Source organism: Hylaeus volcanicus, chromosome 7 (genome assembly GCF_026283585.1).
Source record: "Hylaeus volcanicus isolate JK05 chromosome 7, UHH_iyHylVolc1.0_haploid, whole genome shotgun sequence".
Taxonomy (NCBI): Eukaryota; Metazoa; Arthropoda; class Insecta; order Hymenoptera; family Colletidae; genus Hylaeus; species Hylaeus volcanicus.
In genome coordinates, this window is record NC_071982.1 from 15,778,303 (window position 1) to 15,797,707 (window position 19,405).

At 43.8% G+C, this 19,405-nt stretch overlaps 1 long non-coding RNA gene across 1 annotated transcript; it reads right to left on the minus strand.

Moving 5' to 3' along the window:
* Positions 1–1,098: 1,098 nt before the first annotated feature.
* LOC128879675 (uncharacterized) lies at positions 1,099–18,701 on the minus strand. The gene is made up of 3 exons (XR_008457674.1): positions 18,557–18,701; positions 3,644–3,811; positions 1,099–1,299 (listed from the first exon to the last, which is right to left on the minus strand). It is a non-coding gene; the product is annotated as an uncharacterized LOC128879675 (long non-coding RNA).
* Between the last annotated feature and the right edge of the window lie 704 nt (positions 18,702–19,405).

Genomic DNA, 19,405 nt, shown 5'->3' on the forward strand with positions numbered 1-19,405 from the left:
GCATCTCGCTGCAACGACGCGAGCTCGAAAGGGTTCTCGCGTTCTATTAATTTTCGAAAATTTAAGCTCGAAATTCTTGAATTCACTCGATATTGCTAATTGGTCTCCTAGTTATGCAGCATTTGAACAAATTCTATGGAAGTTAAAAAGGCATTAACATAGGTGATGTTCCAATTCCGATTAAAAATTGGATATATTCCAAACTAATACTAATTCCTGCTTTCCAATTAGGTACCATTAAAAAGAAGTCTATAGAGTATGTTAAACCCGTAAAAATCCGAACTAACACAACATTACCAGGTTCACCGTGAATGGCCGTTACCGGGAGCATAATTTCGTCGACGGAGGCTGCGGCAATCTCATTCCCATCGCAACGGCGAGCCTATTCGAGCCTCTACCAGGACACACACGACCGAGGTGGCTAATAGGCATTCGTGATTTCGCGTGCTTAGATTTTTAAGGGCAGGTGAGCTGGCCAGCAACTGTCCCCTCGGAGGCAGAGATCCGAACCCTCCCCCTTCCGTTTACGTCCCCCCTCGGCCTCCGTCACGACCCGCGGAAAGAACCGAAAATAAAAGAGCCAAATGGTAAGGTGGCGTTGCATTCGACTCAATTTTCGTCGAGGAGCTAAGAGCAAGTAGGCGTCGCCCCTGAAATTTCGCATTGACTCTCTACGAGTCCCGTATACCCGGTGGCATTCATAAATCGTTCCAACGACCCGGAGAGGGTTGATCCGAGCCAGACAACCGGGAACACGTGCCCCCTTTTCGAGTACACGCCGCGCAAGGATCTTGATAGCGCGAGGTATCTCGAATTAAGGATGTCTCCTTCGATCAGGGGCCCTTCTGCGGGATCTAATTTCGCGATTAGGCAGATACAGGGGCGCGTTTTAGTGCGCAGACGTGGCCCAATTAATAGGATCGCTGGCGAAATAAGGATAACTTATGCTTCCTCTTTTTTTCCTTATTTGAGGCGCGTATTCAGATTTTGTCAAAAGTTGGATCAACACTTTGGCTCGAGGCCATTTTGCATGTTCTCTTTAAATTAAATGTTGGGATTATAATCTCCAAAGCGTCGAGGATGAAGCATGTTTCATAAAAGCTTGAGAAACACTGACATAGACTAAACGAATGCGCTACTTAGACACATTTAGATGCATCTTTTTTCATTACAGCAGCCAATACGTTACCTTTATACTCCATCATCAGGCATGCCTGCAACTACTCGCATCCTCTATCAACTGTCCCGAAGAAGTCGCCACTTCCGAAGTAAACCTGATCCCAAAGCCAGCGTCTCGATCTACAAAGAAACAAAAAATGCAAGAAGTCAGAAATAAGGACATGCCCCCGTGCGAACATCCTGTCTCCATTCGTTGAAACCGTCTCGCCCCTAACCGTGAAGTATTAGCGCGTCAGGGCGATTTATTTCGTGGCAGAAAATTGAAAGCGAACGACACATAGCGGCGTCCGGTTTCCATATAAATAAACCTCGACAGGAACGTCAGGACGCTTCTTGTCCTCGTTAATTGAAACGACGTCGAGGTGTAGTTCGCGCGGCATTCCGCGTCCTCTCGTTCCAAGGGCACAAATTGTCGCGACGTTTCATCTTGTCGCGACGTGTCGATCGATTCGAGACTGCTTCTTGCGGTAACCGCGAGTGTAACGCGGATTTGTCTGCGAAATATCAGCGGTGCCGACATCGTCGTTCGTTAAACTATGCCGATCTCGTAGTCCCTCGGTTTCCCTTTGACGTCTTGCTTTTTCCGCGCGAGAGCGTTCAGGTTCGCGTTTACAGACTTGCTACGCGCGATACACTCGTAATGAACCCTTTTTAACATTATGGTACATTTATTAATATAAGTATCTTTGTTAATGAATATCTTTTTTCAATGTGGTTTTGCTCATTTTATGTTTCGTGGATGTTGTGGGGGGTTATCAAACGTCGTCAAACATTTACGTCTATACAAAAGCTTCTTTAAATTAATGAATTTTACTCTTAGGGCCATGGATTTAAATTAAGTGGGTCAAAGAAGCCCAGAATTAAAAGGTCGAAGCTTCGTGGTACCCAAATTAAGACGTTATCATTCTGTATAAATTTGATCAAAGTTATAATAAAATGAAGAATCGAAAATTTTGAAGTTCGACAACTCTTCAGCAATGTCGAGTGACGCGATAAGTTTGTCCTGCAGTAACACGACGTTGTACACGCGTTGTCCATATTTAGCCCTATACCGGAAATACCTAGATGCTGAGGTAACGTTTCACGTCCTTCGATCACGCTGGTTTCTTCGCAAACGTTTAGTTTTTCCGTAATCGACGAGCGAGCTGCCTCTGAGAGTAAAAGCAGGGTTCCGGGAGTGATTACGTGTGACGTGCGTGGACTGTGGTTAACTCTGAGAATCACCCATCGAGTTTGTCTGCTTTGTGCGCTTCTTTTAAACGCGGGACCGCCCTGCTTATTAAAACCGACCAGCTATGTGGGCGCGGGCGTTACTAGCATTGTGGAACGTTGCGACACACTATTTCGACACGAAACGCACAGATTTTAGTCTTGGTTATTTTTGCTTTCAGCCCTGAGTTCCTTCCAGAATTTAATTACAACGCGCAAATAATATTAAAAGTTTTCCAACATTTTCCTTGGACTTCTAATAAATAACTGTTAGCTACCGACACGAATTATTTCAACTTTTAGACAACTAATCCTCTCCTAGATTTTTGTAAAAAGTCTTCGTTCACTAAATATTGAACTAGCAACAAACACTAAAATATCTCAACAACTACGCCTGTATAAAAATTCAACCGAAGAATGTCTACGCATTACGAAATAAAAGAAAGCTGAGCTTGTAACAGTTTGAACCGTCCAGACCTCACAAATTCACCCGAATTGTTGCAGAATGCCTCGAACAATGTTAAAACGTTGCCAAAGAGATGTTCTTCTTGCTGCTTAAAGGGATTTTCGATTGTCCGACGCGAATTTACATCGCTCACAGGCGAACGCCACGCAAAATCATCCGGGCACGTCCAGGTAGCGCAATTGCTTTTGTTTAGAGCGTGCAATTTCGAAGGTTGCGCCTGTTTCTTGTCATTTAGGGAACTGCGTAGCCCGTACCTCGGGGCCGGAACAATTTACCGCGGATCCACCTAAATGGTTCGCGCACGAAGTGTCATTACACTACCGAAAAATGCTCCTCGGCACGGTCGCGAAGAGGGATCCTAATGATACGGTCACACACGTGCTTCCTCCTCCTCCTGACGATCGCTTGGATCGTCTTCGCTTGTGCTCCAATAACATTGGCTGCTCAAGGTTACTTCCTAAACTGTCAACTATTTCGGTCACGAATATCGTTTTTACCTTAGGCTTTTTACTTAAAAAATTATTTAACGCAAGGGTTTCACAGGGGTACACTACTTCAAAATAATATTCAGTTTTCAAAGTTACTTTTTTCAAGTTTGAGCAAGATTCAATTAAATCCAGATTATCAACTATGACGCCACAGGCCAAACGCAGGTTCTAATTAAAAATATTTCCTTAGTTGCACTGTCCCAAGAGGGCGAGTTACAGAAAATTAAAGTAATATTCACAACACAGTTAGATTGTTGTCGTAAATTAAATTTAAAAGCTTGAAGCAAGCCTGTCCATTTACCTCGCACGAGTCCAGCAGCTCACCCCCACCTCGATCGCTCCAGTATGCGCGTTTCACGATGGCGCAGTCCCCCACATCTGCTCTGCTCTACGCTCCACAGCACACTGAGGTCTCTCTCTCTCGGTCGCGGCGCGTAGAAGGGGAAGGCTCCGTGAGAGGGGGATCTACCTGTGGACAGGCCTGACTGTTAGATACGATTTTTCGAATTTCAAACGTTAACTAATGAAGCGGGAATTGGCGTAAAGGACATTTGGCTTCGATGTTATACCAAAGGTCTATTGGGCAAATAAACATTGAATCAGTATATACAGTGTATCATCAAATGGTCTTGGTTCATTTATAATTCCTAACTTTAAACTAACCTAGGTCTCCCATATAAATCCATACATGACAGTAAACGATGAAAGAAAAATACGACTATCTCTTTGCACACGAAAGAAGAAAAATTAATTCATAACCCATTTTCTCAAACAGATACCTTCGAGAAAAGTATCACAGAGGGTACAAAAAGCGACGACAAGTGACGCAACGTGAGCAATTGCAAATGAGAAATCACACCTGGATTAAGTGGTCGCGTTACAGCCAGATAACGAGCATGCAACGAGGTGTTAAATATCAAATTCCACCACTGGTCCATCATCATCCCCCCACCTTCTCATTGAAAAATCAATCTCGAATTTCCATTCACAGCCAAGACCCCCCAATTAAAGAAATCACGTAGCCCCCGATCTCTTGGATGGTCTTCGATCGGGACACAGCTGCGCGGCCAAAATACCGCGATTAACATACTTCAAAATACACACACGGGCAATCAGCCGGATAATCGGAGAAGTTGGCGACCAATAAGCATGCAAACCGTCCGAGACACCGGGAGTCGCGACTTGGCAACTCGAAAATGACAAGGTTCGGTGGTGAGAAAGGGTGTACTTTCGCTCCGGGTGATGCGCGTACGCGCATACGAGCCGACACCTGGCCGACACACTTGTCCCACCGTTCAGAAGTAATGAGCACAGCTGTGAAGAGGATTTACTTTTACCCACGGCCGACTGGCCAATCGCTGGCGCGACTAATCGCGCTCGATTTCAACATTGTCGCCATTATCGGGAACGACAGGTTCTCGTGTCGTCGGCTACATCCTGAAAACGATTCGAGCAGTGCCAAACACGAACCTATCGGAACCTCGCACTGATTATTTCGAGTCCTTTTCTTTTTTCGAATGTTTCTTGAATGGCAAATTTTATTATTGGAAAAATAATTCAAGTGGTACAATAATAAATACAAAAGAAAATCCAACAAACAAGACCGACCAACCATTGAAAGTTATAAAATCGAACATACAGATGTAAATGCAGAAAATGGAGAAGTATTCTTCGAGATAGATTCGCTCCTGGCGTGGGTCGATACAGATCGCGTTTTGGAATTGGAAATAATCGAGTCCCCTTGGTCTCTGTCCTGGCCGCCGCTTTCAAAGGGATCCCGTGGGCCATTATCATGGTTCGTTCCAGCTTTCGTACAATTTTGTTGCGGAGGAACGTGATCGTTCGCACGCATGCCACGAGATCGCGAGAAATCCTCGGAAACCGGTGAATTTCTCGAAAAAGGTGGAAATCGAGAGTGTGAGGAAACGAACGGTAGAGAATCATAAGTGAAGGATACAGAAGGATACAGAAGGATACAAAACGAAATATCGAACAAGTAAATATATAAATCACGTTGCAAACACAAATCGCCTCCGTCTTAATGCTCCGTCAACTTAGTAAGACACTTCCGAAGATACCATCGTCTCTCTCGATAAAGAAGACTGGTTTTGCTTCGTCTGCAACGAAGCACGTAGGAAAACAAGTATGCTTTTTTTTAAATCGTGTCAGATTTTGCACGAGTCGCTCTACCGTATCTTCGACTTCGTTGAATTCTTTTAAAATTCTTCGACAATCCTTACTGGACTTGTTTTCAGATCTTGGTCATTTGAATAAGTATGGCTGGTACCTTGCAATTTTCATAACTGATTTAAGCCAGCATATCGAAGCAAATTTCACTCAGCTGACACAAACTTCGCTAATACCTTCGTCTCTTTTTAATTTACTGTTTCCTTTACCTTAGACTATTATTTTTTCGTTTTATTACCTAACAATGCAACCGTTATCTACGCGATGTCATTTTAAATTATTGACTGTAGGAATAATTTTTAAGCTAGCTGTAGTTGCAGAAGGCCTTTCGGTATAAACACGTAAATCGTCGCGGATTTCCTGGGCTCCTTTTTACGAATTCTTTCACGCCTCGCGGTGCTTCTCTCCAACCGTGGAGAAGCATAGAGGCACTCGCGATTTTACGTGCGAGTCGAATCGCCTCCCAGTCGACTCTAATGACTCGTAATTACGCTGCTGCCGATAAACGCCGATGTACGCGATTATGGGAGTGATCCATGCGAGATTTAGCGGAATTCTCTTTGCAGAAAGGTGTCGCGACACGGACCTTTCGTTCGAATCGCCCAGGCATTCGACCACCCACGGTTATTGCCGAGAATCAATCATATTATGAGACTTATTCCGAAGTAGCCGAGGTAAAAAGTTGCATTGTTGAAAATATAATCATCTGATACTAAATTCTGGGATTACTTCCAACACGGAATTTTTCCCGAACATTCGATAATGAAATTGTCAAGTTGACACTTATAGTTCCTCTTACAGAAACACTATACTTCTTCAGAGACGTATTACACATAAATTTCCAAATACCTGTGGTTTTATAATAACGGCCCTCACCTCGAACCTATACTCATGGGGTCAAGCACGTAGAAAGTATCGGGAATCGCTAAAATTCTTCTGTATGAAAACAAACACAAGATTGGTATCACTCGATGATACTAATTTTCTGAAAACAGACATTGTATCTCTAAATGAATCGTTTTTATTTCTCACAAATGATCGTGTATCACGGATCGCTTTGATTCTAGATTCGGAGGAAAGTTTCACTCTAACGGTCGTCTAATTTCAGTGCAGCAGGCAGATAAGGAATGGCGAGTGGATTAGAAATTACACGTTTCCGGGGAAAGATTTACGAGGAAATTGTTGGTCTTCCTGAGTTCAAGAAGTTATCTAATAGCGATGTTAAAGGTGTTGTAATGAAATTGATTTCAAATTGCTTGATACTTCCTTGTGACTTGTGGAATGATATTTTAGGTTTCCTTATTCAGAGTGGTGGGTAAATATGAGACAAAGGTTGAGTAAAGACTGGAGGAATTTCTTTATAGTGTCGATTAGAATAATAATTTCGTATTACGGGTCGGATTGGAACTTTAATTACCAAACCTAGTCTGCAGATTGCAATGCATGTTCTCCATTATTTCTTTTAGATTTGCAAGCTTAAGTAGCAGTATTGCCAGCTTTGCATCGCGATCGATTAGTCGTCGAGTGTATAAACACATTAAACGTGTTTTCCACGCGAGGGTTAGTCGACACACGTCAGGGTTATCATCCTTTCACGCATTGGGGTGGCCACCCTACTTCATACCATTCGACCCCTGATTCTTCCGACAACGATGAGTACACTCGACCTTAGGGTTATATTCATTGTGCGTCATTGAATGTAGGCAAACGTGCGATAACATCGTCACGTCAGTCCTTATCTCAGCCTGCATCCATTGTTAACAATTTTTAAACAAAATTTAACTGGAGAGCTATAATTAAAAGGCTTGCTCATGTTGCTAAACATCTCGGAAAAGCCTATAATTAATCGAATAAAACCTCAAGAAAAACTCCATATTTACATTTCGCCTATTGTTCGACAGCGTTCGACATTATTACTCTGTCTTACGCAATTCAATTAACAACTTAAACGCGAGCAACGTCGAAACAGCACCTTCGCCCTTGTGTAACTCTGTAGGTATACTAGGTGAAACAAATATAATGACTCTCGTAAACTCGGCAGGGAGCCAAGACGACGCAGCCATAAATGTTCCGTTCTAGAAACCCGCATAGAAAGCCTTCCGACACCTGTGAGCATTTGTCACGCAGCCCGCTCACACGAAGCAGGCAAATCCCACAATTAACTATTCGATAATTATATAAAATTCAATTATTATCTCGTATAAATGCGAATAATTTCCCCCCCCCCCCCAAAAAAAATATTTTTTGTCGAAGGTATATAAAAATTGAATTTCACAAAACACTTCGAAACCTAAATCCCAGTAAGTATAGCCCTGTGGAGGCCAGGTTGCGTCTGGGTGGCCCCGAGAAAATCACTATATTTATTCCACGTGTCCAGGGTGGGACGGGCGAGAAAAAGAGGTGGGAAAATGGGTCGTGGTCGGGGGCGGCGAGGGGAGAGGACGAAAATCAGTGAGAATCGGCGCCTTTATCCGCGGTTTTATCGTTTACTTTCAGCCCAGAACCGTTCCCCATGAAAATCATCCAATTACGAACCGACCGTTATCTCCGATCTTTCGGAACGGCTGGCCAGGTCAGTGGAGTGGGACAGAGAAGTTCAATTATTCCAGCCACGAGAGGGACCACGCTCCCGAAAACTGGTGTGAACGGTTGACAACTTACACAGTGTTATCTGGTAGCAGCAGAATGCGCTGGTAATCTTCCGGTAAGCCCCCCGCCCGGGTCGAGATCCACCAGCCACGCGGCATACGATACACCTCAAGGGCTTACAACATCCCGATGGAAGGGTGAGGAGCCCCTGGAAATGATACTCTTGATGCATTTCAAACTGGGAATGTGTGAACACGTTTATGACTCTTTAATGGAACGATTTGAGGGGGGGGGGGGTGCAGAAACCTCTCCTTGATCTAAGGATCTTCCGCACACCCTGATGGAAGGATGAGGAATTTCGGCAAATGATACTTTTGACGCATTTAAAACTGGGAATGTGTACTCCATGTTTATGACATTTTGATATCAATTCTTAACGTCTTGCATTAACGTTCCTTTACACATCTATCGGGGCCCACTGATTCCCTTATAGCTCGGGTACCTCGGGATTGCTAAGCCCGTACTGTAGCTACAATCAAAGATAACTACAACCCCTGAGGGCGTCTTCTAAAAGAAAATCTCTAATTTGACCATCGATCAACTACCACCTCAAAAAGTCTCTTCTCAGTCTCCCGATACATAAGAAGCTTCCCCTAATTGGGAATTAAAAGTGATCACTTGATACACACTACCGCGCCACTGAAAAAATTAAAGTACACCCTTAAAAATACAGATACCCTGTAAATTCACGGCTATTACCTTTTACGACGGGGACTTCTCGCACGCACACACACACACACACACACACCAAGAAACGAATCTGCAATATTTACCATTAAAGTGTGCCCGCAAAAAAAGCCTTTTTAAGAAATGTCACGTTATAATTACGCCGAAGGAGACGCTTTAAGCCTCTTTCGCGACAGCAAAATCCAGAGACGCGGTTACAAGCCGTTCCCACAATTTCGCTGGGTGTGACCGCCATTTTATGCGACTTAATTTTTCCTTATTACAGATTGACTGTTCCCTACGGATAATCGCATAACGAACATACAGGGGTGGGTTGCGCTTAATGCTTCGCGATTTCTTCACCTCCCCTCCCGGCCAGTTTCTTCTCGGCGGCATATTCAGTCATTAGCGTGTCCAGGCCGTCAATTAAGCTTATGAGCTTAATGCGAAAAGTTTAAACGACGGTCCCCGAGCACGAAGAAGCCGATCTGTTCGCGCGGGGATCTTCTTTTCTTCTTTCCAGGATTGTGAACGGGCGAAAACGCCGATGATTGTCGAATAAAATAAAAGTCGACCGACCGTGCGTGCTGGTTCGAACGTTTTAAGTATCCAATTAAAGGGCCGACTTTCCTTTCGTGCTTTAATTGGACGGTTTTCGCGGCGCGGGATGTTTCCGGCACAAAATTGCAGTTTGGCAAAATGCGTTTTGCCGCCGCGATGGAATGACCGACATTCGTCATCCGCGCAATGAAGGTGGTTTAATTGAATCGGCGAGGTGGCATCAAACGGCCCGTTTAAGGGGTTATGCCACTATGACGGGCAGTTTTTTCGTGGTAGCACCATGTGTATGATCGGAGGGAATTTTTTCGTGGTGAAGAAAGTACGTGAGCTTTAAAAGGACATCACTTCAGAAGAATTTTAAAGTCACGAATGAAATTGACTGGCTTATTAGATTTAGAATTAAGAATTGTTTGTCTCCATTTCGCTCTCTAAGTATCAATAATATTTAACGAGCACCATTCACTCAATAACAATTATTAATCATGTTTGGACATTGCAAAATAAAATTCTGAAATAATTAATAATTACAATTAATTCTGAAATAATTAAATAATTAAAGTCTATTATTAATAGACGTGAAACTTATAATATATATTCAATGAATTTATGTGGAGTCCCCAACCTGACTGCTAGCCGATATATCGACCAGTCCCGCCGCTAAAAGGTTAATTTCCGCGTAACGTAACTAAAACTCCACCTTTTTCACGTCACCCGAAACAATTTTAACTTCAAACCACTCTTTGGAACTTCGAATAAATGGACTGCGCACGTGTGGTCTCGCGAGGTATCCGTGAAATGACACACCGCTTTCCAAATGCCAGGTGCCCCCTCTACCCCCCGTCGCCATAAATCGTTTCCCAATACAGAATCGCGAACGATAACTCGTCACGCGGTCGAACTCGAGCGATAGCCCCCCGAACGTACCCTTTTTATAGTCGTCGCGCGACGAGTGCCCTTTTCTTTCCCTCCGCGCAGAAAACATCCGAGGGGGCACCGGCGAGCTCGAGCAATTTTAATTCCTCAATCCTGACCGGTGCTCCAGAAGGAAACGACGCTGGACGAGGATGCGGAGAGGCCGCGAAGAAAAGGAAGACGTCGGGGGAAGAACCGAGGCCCCGTTGCGCCCCACAAATAATTGGGCAAAACTGCTTCTGGCGAATAATTACTCGAATGATTGAAGGCAGAACCTACCGTTCCCCTTTTCTCTCCATCCTCGTGCCACGATCTCTAACGAAAGCCCAACGAAATCCGAGAAATAAGCGGAAGCAAAAAGGGTCGATGCACTTTGCGGTTTGCGGCCTAGCGACAGCCTCGAATCCACCCTGAAACTAGCCTGGGGATGTTAGATGTTAGAAAAGTGGTAGAGGAGAGAGGAAGTAGATTCGTGAACAAATAAACTGCGGTTGGTGCTGTCGTTGTCTGGTTATTATTCTCTACGCAAAGGGGGCTCCTGATCGCCATGATCGAAGAGGACTTTTGTGTCCTTTGACAAGGAGAATTGCTGGTTCGAGGTTTTCGAGAACGGGGTTGTGTTGGTTCTGTGTGGATGTGAATGTGAATTTTTAGTGTGTGGTGAAGGTAGCAGTGAATCCTAACATTAAATTATATTATTCCATTACATCCTACCCAATTATATTTAAGATCCATTTTATTATTAACAATCTATCCCCTCAAATATTATTCATAAACACGATGAATTTCAATTTCAGAGTTCATTTTAACTCGAATACTTCGCTAGCCCGTACCAGGGTTCTTTTCGGTGGCTGTCGCGAGGAATGGTCCGCTTTTTTGCCCCAGGAAAGGACGAATCCCCATGATCGACGGTTCTCCCAATCGCGACTGGCCCACGAGGATTTAATTGATATTGCCCCGACCCGTCGCATTTTAATCCGTAATAAATTTCGATCATGCGCCCGCGAGATTTATGAAGTCACGTGGATCCCGTGGACTGTCCATCTTTCTAACCCCGTGGCCAGCGGAACTCGCCCCAGGGAGAACTTTTGGCGACTTTATGGCAACTGTCACTCAGTCGTCGATTTACGAGGGGACAGGGGCGACCGAGCGATCTAAATTTGGTGCGTCCATCGACGGACCCCCTGTTCTCGACTGTACGAATCCGTAAAAACGTAATGACCCCGCCGCACGGCTCGACGGGATTAATTTCGAGACGGGAATAATGATTCCGGTAACGATAAGTTACGAGCTTCCGTTCCTAGGCTTAGAATCGCTGGGCTCTTTAGCGACCAGCTTCAATTGAAAACGCTGATTGATATCCGCTCGTCTGATTAGGATTCGTGGAATCTCTGATCGATGTACAGAGTTTAATTAAAGCACAATACAGAAAACCACGGAATATTCCAGACAATTCTCCAGAATGCGTTGACAATTAAATTTTCTCTCTCACCTCGGTCCAAATCAATCAAACCCAACCTCAATGGCTACAAATAAAGAATTCTCCATAAACGAATACTTTGAAACCGAAAAGTCTCACTGATCGAAATAACTCACAAGCTTCCGCAATATTTCCTTTCGAATAAGGAGAGATCGATACCATAAGGCGGTCTGGGAGATCTTGTTCCACTCGTCGACCGAGATTTTCCAAGTACCTTTTGGGAGGCGCGCGCTCGTGTTCGCCACGGTAGCGACAACCGATTCCCTCGACTACTCACCTGCGCTCGGGGTGGACGGAGCACCTGTGCACGCCCAATCAAGCCGAATTCACTCGCGTTGCCGCATATATCTCCGTTAACACGCGCGGCGGAGAGCCGAAGGACCGTGGAGAAGATCAGTGGGAAAGGAAGAGGAAAGAGAAGAGGAGGAGAGGAACGGGCGAGAGCTTCGGGCGGCTAACGAGAGAGTAAAGGTCCGTTTTCACGAGACGCAAAGTCGCGACTTTTAAATTGAGTAAGAAAGAAAGTAATCAAGTTTCTTAATTTTTCTGTGAGATTCTGTGAGATTCTGCGAGAATGATACAAGACTTTTTTTGGAATCTCGACTTTCGGTACCATGATCTGAGATAAATATTTTCAAAATGGAGAAGGAGATCTCTCACACCACTAAAGCCTTCATTTCGTCGAGAAAGCTATGATTTCAAAAAAGTGGAACAACTCAAATTCCTCAAATCCATCCCAATTCCTCAAGAAGGAAGGTTTCAAAGTGGAGTAATCAAAGCCCCCGAAATATTAATATGGTCAAAGATGCTATCCACCTCAATTTTTCAAAAAGAAAGATTTCCAAAATGAAGAAGACCCCTAAGACTTTCATCCCTTCATGTCGTGGCACGGAAAGACCTGATTTCACAGAAGTCAACTAAATCAAATCCCCCAAAACATTGACAATTGCACAAACGCGATCTATCCATCCAAAGTAAAAAAGAAAGATTTCGTTAGCGAAGAACAAAATTCCTAGCACATCCGTAGCTTTCAGTCTCCTGCAGCATTAAAAGTAGCATCTGGGTGTCACGTGAAAACGGACCTTAAGACAACACCGCACCCAGGGCCCCGGAGGCAACAGACACCGGCAAATTGGCCCGACATATTTCAGCTCCCGATCCATTTGCAGTTTCGACGTAAAACCAGTCGTTGGAATCCAGCCGCGGATGCGAAATTCTTACGAAACGCCTTAGGAGAACGATTCGCCCGTTTTGGGACGAAAATGTCCCCTACCCGATGGCCGCTGGTCGCCGTACCACGGACGGAAAGCCGATTTTTATGATGAGTAATGAGCCAATCGTCCGCTCGGACACCGAAACCGGATTTATAAGCTAAGATGGAAAAGTAAAGCGGCCGCGGATCCTTAATCGGCCGAGACGAATTTAACCGGCACGAGGGGACAACGATTTTGCACTTATTATGGAGGATAGGCGGTGCTTTTTGCGAAAATTGGGAGGAGTGACATTGTAAACACGGGGAATGTTCAGGGAGCTGTTTAACTCGAATTTCGGACCGGAATTGATGATATAAGCGAGGTAGCATTTATTTAACAGTGTGCAATTTTTGGGAACAAGTGTTTTGGAGTGAACGAGTTCTACTTTGAATGGAATATTCTTTTGTAAGTAACAAGTAAACAATACCTTGTCTACACCCACATTCACCTTCGTTTCACTTACTTTTTAAAGAAAAAGAAATAAAAGACTCTAATTCGGAGAGATGTCCCCGCGTGAAAGCAGATGACACGTAATAACGCGATCTGTTTTCCTAACAGAAAGACGATACGGTGTTGGCCAGGGGATCCCTGAACGGGGTGCAAACGACCCACGATGGGACCGCGATGGACCCCCGTGGTGCGCCACGAAAGGCTGACCTATGAAGTGTGACATTGGCGCATCTGGCAGTAGCTCGAAACGTTATTACTCGCGTGTCACCGCGATAATGTATCAACCACGTTTCGTAATCTGTGTTTAGAATGACGCTGGAACCGTCGACTTACGCATCCAATACTGTAACTTACAAATTTCTCAATAATCGCTACTTTAATACCTTAGAATACCAATCCCAGTTAACTCATCCCCGACTTCTCCAAAAAATTCCTTACGTCCCGTTTTGTTTAAAACGACGTCCCCGCGGCATCTGCCAACGCTCCTCTCGGTTAGTCTAATTAAATTCCCCGCTCGCGAATACCCGCGATCAAAGCGCAATTAAGTTAGAACGCCTGAAACATGATCCACCGGCGTACCTTCGCGGGTAACTTCACCTGCCGCGGACATTGTTCGAAAATGAACGACGATTATCGCCGGATATCGTCCAAAAACTCCCCAGCGTCTCGGAGCTAGCGCAATGAAATCGGAATCTGGATGGTGGCCTTAAGGGGGCCGTGCAGCACGAAAAAGGACGCAGAGAAATCGATGTTATCCGCATGTCGGAGGGCCCCTCGAAAGGGACAAAAACGGAGAATCCGGCCAGCATGCCTGTCCCGTGGAGTGTAGGTACATCGAGCTGGACGGTTCCCGTACAAGGACGATCCCGCTGGTGTACGTGAAGCTGGTACCCCGACGAATCAAGTGACTAAAATGCAATTAACAGCAATTAAGCCGAGGGACCCTTAAAGAGGTCGTACGAGCCGATTTCACTTTACCTCTTTCTCACTGTGCCACCGCTGTACCTCTTTCCTTCGCTCCTTGTTCCGTTCCTTCTTTATCCTCGTGCCCTACCCCCTTCTCCTTTTTTTTTTTTATTCTTTGGAGTTTACTCGCGGGGCCCACACGTTCCCTGATCGAATGGAGAAATAAAGGGACCGAGGAGCAATTATACCAGGGACAATAAAATAATTGCGATTACACCGTTTTACGTGATTGCATAAAGGGGACAAAAATATCGGGGGTAGGGGGACGTGATAGAGCAAGGCCGCGAGTATAATTGAGTTGTAAAACGAGGGGCGGCTGCGAGACGGTGCGATGATTATTGGCGTAACAGTGTCCTTATGGGTGAGCGGAATGAGCTTGAGGCTGGTATCTATTCGAGTGTTAGTTAATTAATCTTTTGCACAATTTTGAAAATTCGTCTCTCAAGAAATTGAATGAATTCGTTATTACTTTCATTACTAGTATTTGTTTAAGAATTATCCTCCTTCGGTTAACTCTATTCAATAAACAAATAGATAAAAAGCAGAGAAGACGTGAAAAGGAAAGAGAAGGTACTACTATTCGATCAGAAGATAACCAGAAAAACGATAATGCCAGCCAAATTAGGAGATCCAGACAATTAGGGAAGATCGAAATCCACCCCTAAGCAGTCTGGCTGTTTAACAAAAGAGGTATTTCTTTGCATTTGCCGCCGTTATCTTCTCGGCCAGGCAACTTTTTCATTCCCTTTTCAACGTTGTCTTCGAGGATTGCAATTAGAAATTGAACACTTGACAGCCAAAGCAGAGGGATCACCTGCCGATTCAGCGCGTGCACCTTGAACGCGGCGAAAAAATAAAGTTACCGCGAGCCTGCATTTTGAGTAATCGGGCCCCAATGTAGGTATAGCAATTCAACTTTTTAATGAGACGTTCAGACACTCTTGTATATCATTTGAACAGTTCTTGCTTCGTGTTCTGTTTTCGGTTATAATATCAAGTGAATCGCGAGCAAAAATTGATTTAAACGAATAAGTACACTCGAATAGCGAATAAACTAATAACGAATTCATTTAACCTGTTGAGAAACGAATTTTAAATTTTAGATTTCCCGCAACAACATTTTTTTTTATATTCATTTTATTTAAAGTATGATAATAATATAAAGTTTATAGAGTATATATGCTGTCTCATTTTAATATTGTATATTCTTTTATTGTGAAAGGTATAAAAATTCGTTTAAATTGAGAATGTAATTAATTTTGATTCCCTATTTCACGCATGAGCAACATTTCTATCCCATACACCGAGAACTGTATTTTTCAAATCTCTTATAATCCCCACTGCAAATGTTTATCAGCGTGAAAATTAATTCAGATAACTGGTTCTATCTCTTGAAGCGCGTCATATAGCTACATTGAAGCGTAGACCTGTTATGTACTCGCAGCAAAGTTGATCTTAAGACCAAATCAATTTCTGTCTTAAGTCTTCGTCTTCTTTCACTACCAAAAAAAGCAAAAGAGACCCCAAACATCTTGCATTTTATCTTGACAAAAATAAAATGCATCATGATATTAAGAAGAATAAATTGATATTGTTACTAATACAAGTTCGAATTGGTTACGCAGGTGAATCAAGGATGCATGTTAAGAGTGCATGCAATAAATTGCAATAACATATGAATTTTTGAAACACAACGCAACAACGTTAACACGAGCTAAATTAGGCCACCCGTCGCGTCGTGATTCCTCGCGATCCGAAACCAAAAATAAAACCGATTCGATTACTCCTGTCACGGTAAATGTTTCGCAATCAGCGCTAATTAAAGGTGATTAAAATCGAACGTAATTGAATAACGTGTTTCAAATTTATTGGTGGACATGCGATAATTCGAGCACAGATGTCCAGATTCTTGCTCTCGAGTCACGTATCGTGTCTCCCGATGCGAAGACAGGGGATACAGGTGCAAAATCACGAAATTAAAGTAGCCCCTGCTTGTCAAGCTTTGACTTCAGTTTTTGTAATTACGCCATGGTCAAGAGGATTATTGCAAAATTGTAAATTAAAGCATTCGTGAGAGCAACTGGAGAAAGGAACGTTGCGAGAGGAAAGAATTTTAATTGACAGAGAAAATTTATAATTAAGCGTGGCAGCTTGAATAGAAAAATAATATTTAGGTTGAAATGGAGTGAAATGGCTAAAAACGGAGTGGGGCGAAACCTTATATAAATACAGTATTCATCAAAATTGATCATTCTGAAAATGACGAACATATAATCCACAAACACCGAGCTTTCAATAACAACAACAAAAATTCTTGCTGCAATAATCACTTTCCACAAAGAAAGCCTACGCACGAGATAAACAAACAAATCTTCCTCTCCAAAAGATCCTAGAAAAGTCCTCTAGTTCTCCCTCCAAGACCAACATGGCGTCGTTCCATCGGCAGGAAAAATGTCAGGGCAACGCGAACGCGCAAGGGGTAACACTCCAATTAAAGTCGCCGGTTATCATACATTCAATTAGCATAACTCATACCAGGGCCCATAACGAAGCTGACCGTGGGCAAAAACCTTCTTAGCCGGGTGCATAAAACCCGTGGCCCAGCCGAGGCTGCGCGATCTCGAGAGCCGCGCTGTTACGCGCGAGCTCCTCGCCGAGGCAGAAGCGTTAAGGCGCGAACAAGAAGAGGGAACACGGTGAAGAAATAAATGAGAAGAGGGACGGGCCCCGGAGTGGCACCGTTTTACTGTCGCGCGCTCCCGCTCGTTACGAATGCCCCGACCAACAGGAATAAAACGACTCGACGAGCGTGTTCCCTCAATGGCGCGGATTCGAGCCGCGAGGATTGATGTCTTCTTTCGACTAGCGCGCGTGACGTGCGCGGACGATGCCAACACGGCCGAGAGCGCGGCTCGTAATTGTGGTAATTAGCATTCGGGGAAAAACTTTGTCGGGAACGTTTATGGCTACCACGGGGCTAGAGAGCCATCAGGATGGCTTGGCGACTGCAATAAACTCTCGCAGGAACGCGTCTCGAAGCTTTGCGTGAATTTTAAAGTGAATTCTGGGTGGAAGGTGACGTTGGGGTGTCGGGAGAGGCTAGATGGTGATTGGGACATCTTTCTTCCTTGGGGGACATTTTTTCGAAGGCTATCCTAGGCTGGGAGGTCGATTTTCAGGGGTCCTTTGGATTTTGTTTGCTTTGTAACCTAAGACATTTTTTTAAGAGGTATCGCATACGTGTTTAATCACATTTTAAGAATGTTGACCACTTGAACGGTCTTAACCATGTTAGTTTTATGCTACAGTGACGTTCAATGACACAATTCATAGAAGCCAATAGGGGTCAGTGGCACGAGAAAAGCAAAAAGAACCTTGAGAACACTCGTCAGGCACGAGGGGATCACATAAAAAACATTTTACAACGCTGATGATGACGGTAATAATTGGCGTCCGCGGGAAACCCGAAGGTGGCGAATTCCGGAAGTTGCCGTCCGAACGATCGACACGTTTGACCTGGTATCTCGACAGAATAGGGCCTCGTTAATAACGATGGCTTATTTTTAGAGAGATGGTACAAGCTCGCGTGACAAGCGTGCAGGAAAAACCGAGTCGCGATACTCGATAATTAACATTCGAGGGGTATCGAGAAACGCGAACCCGAGGGGGCGTCCTGGACTTGTTTATATCAATATTACTTCGTTATTATTTTACGATGGGTCGTGACTGATGATGTCGGTTGTTAATCGAGAGCTTTTGTTGTGACCGTTTTGGGCTACTTGTAACTATGAAACTAACAAAAATGTTGTTCGTGTTGATCTTCCTAGTCGATTTTAATTTTGAGGTAGGAACAGAACGATACATAATATTTATAAGGTGATGGATAAGAGACTATTCTAAAGAAACAACTGCAAGAACACATAAACTGAAAAAACGAAAACATCTCTAAGCAAACACCAGTCTTCCTTGAAAGTAACGCAAGGATCAGCAGACACTTAACGCCAGTTATTCCGCGCTCATAATTGCCAGCATCGCAAGAAGATATTTACAATGTAGTGTCACGACCGAGTTAATAGCTATGATTACCAACCTATGATCGGTGCGAAATTGGACGTCTTCGATCGTTCGGCCCGTTGATTGGCTCACGTGACAAGAAACTCTACGTCTTCTTTCGGTGCCATGTCGACGAACAACCGTGGAACGAACTCCCGTAACATCGCATTACCATTACACATGTATCGTAACTCGTTGTTACACGATAGCGCCGCTCACGTGCGCCGATTACGGATGATCGATAACGATTTCCCATCGATACATGGTAACCTACGATAGACAGACGGAACGATAATTAAGTGTGCGTGTACATTCCCATGGACTTGGGGAAAGAGGATTCTTGCACGCATATCAGCGATTTTTATACCAGGAATTCCGATCGTTTAGCAATGTTGCGATGTTGATTGTATGGTTAATTAAAAATAAAGTTTCTACTTTAGGCTACCATTTTTAATTCGTAAGGCAGAACACAAAACTTATTAAGAATGTTGAAAACGATTGACAAACATCAAAAATCGACTCTTCTCGGCCTTCATAATGAGTTTTCGCGATCTTTGGAAATTTAGGACGGCGGGTTTAATAATTTATAGCGGCAATTAAATTTTTCCAACCTCGTTCTCTAAGTGGCATAACCTAGATCTAACCCACCGCTTCTTAGACAGGACTAAACAACGACTGTACAGCTGTATAGTTAATCATATAAGTGATAAATGTATCATATTTCTATAATTAATGTACAAAAACAATTATAAATTCTCGCCAAATTATTAATAATAATCTGCCAATTTTATGACGTTGTTAGAATATCTGATTATAAATATTTTGCTAATCTCGAATTTCGGGAACGACTCAAGCAATCGAGTAAAATCGTCAATAAAATGAAAGC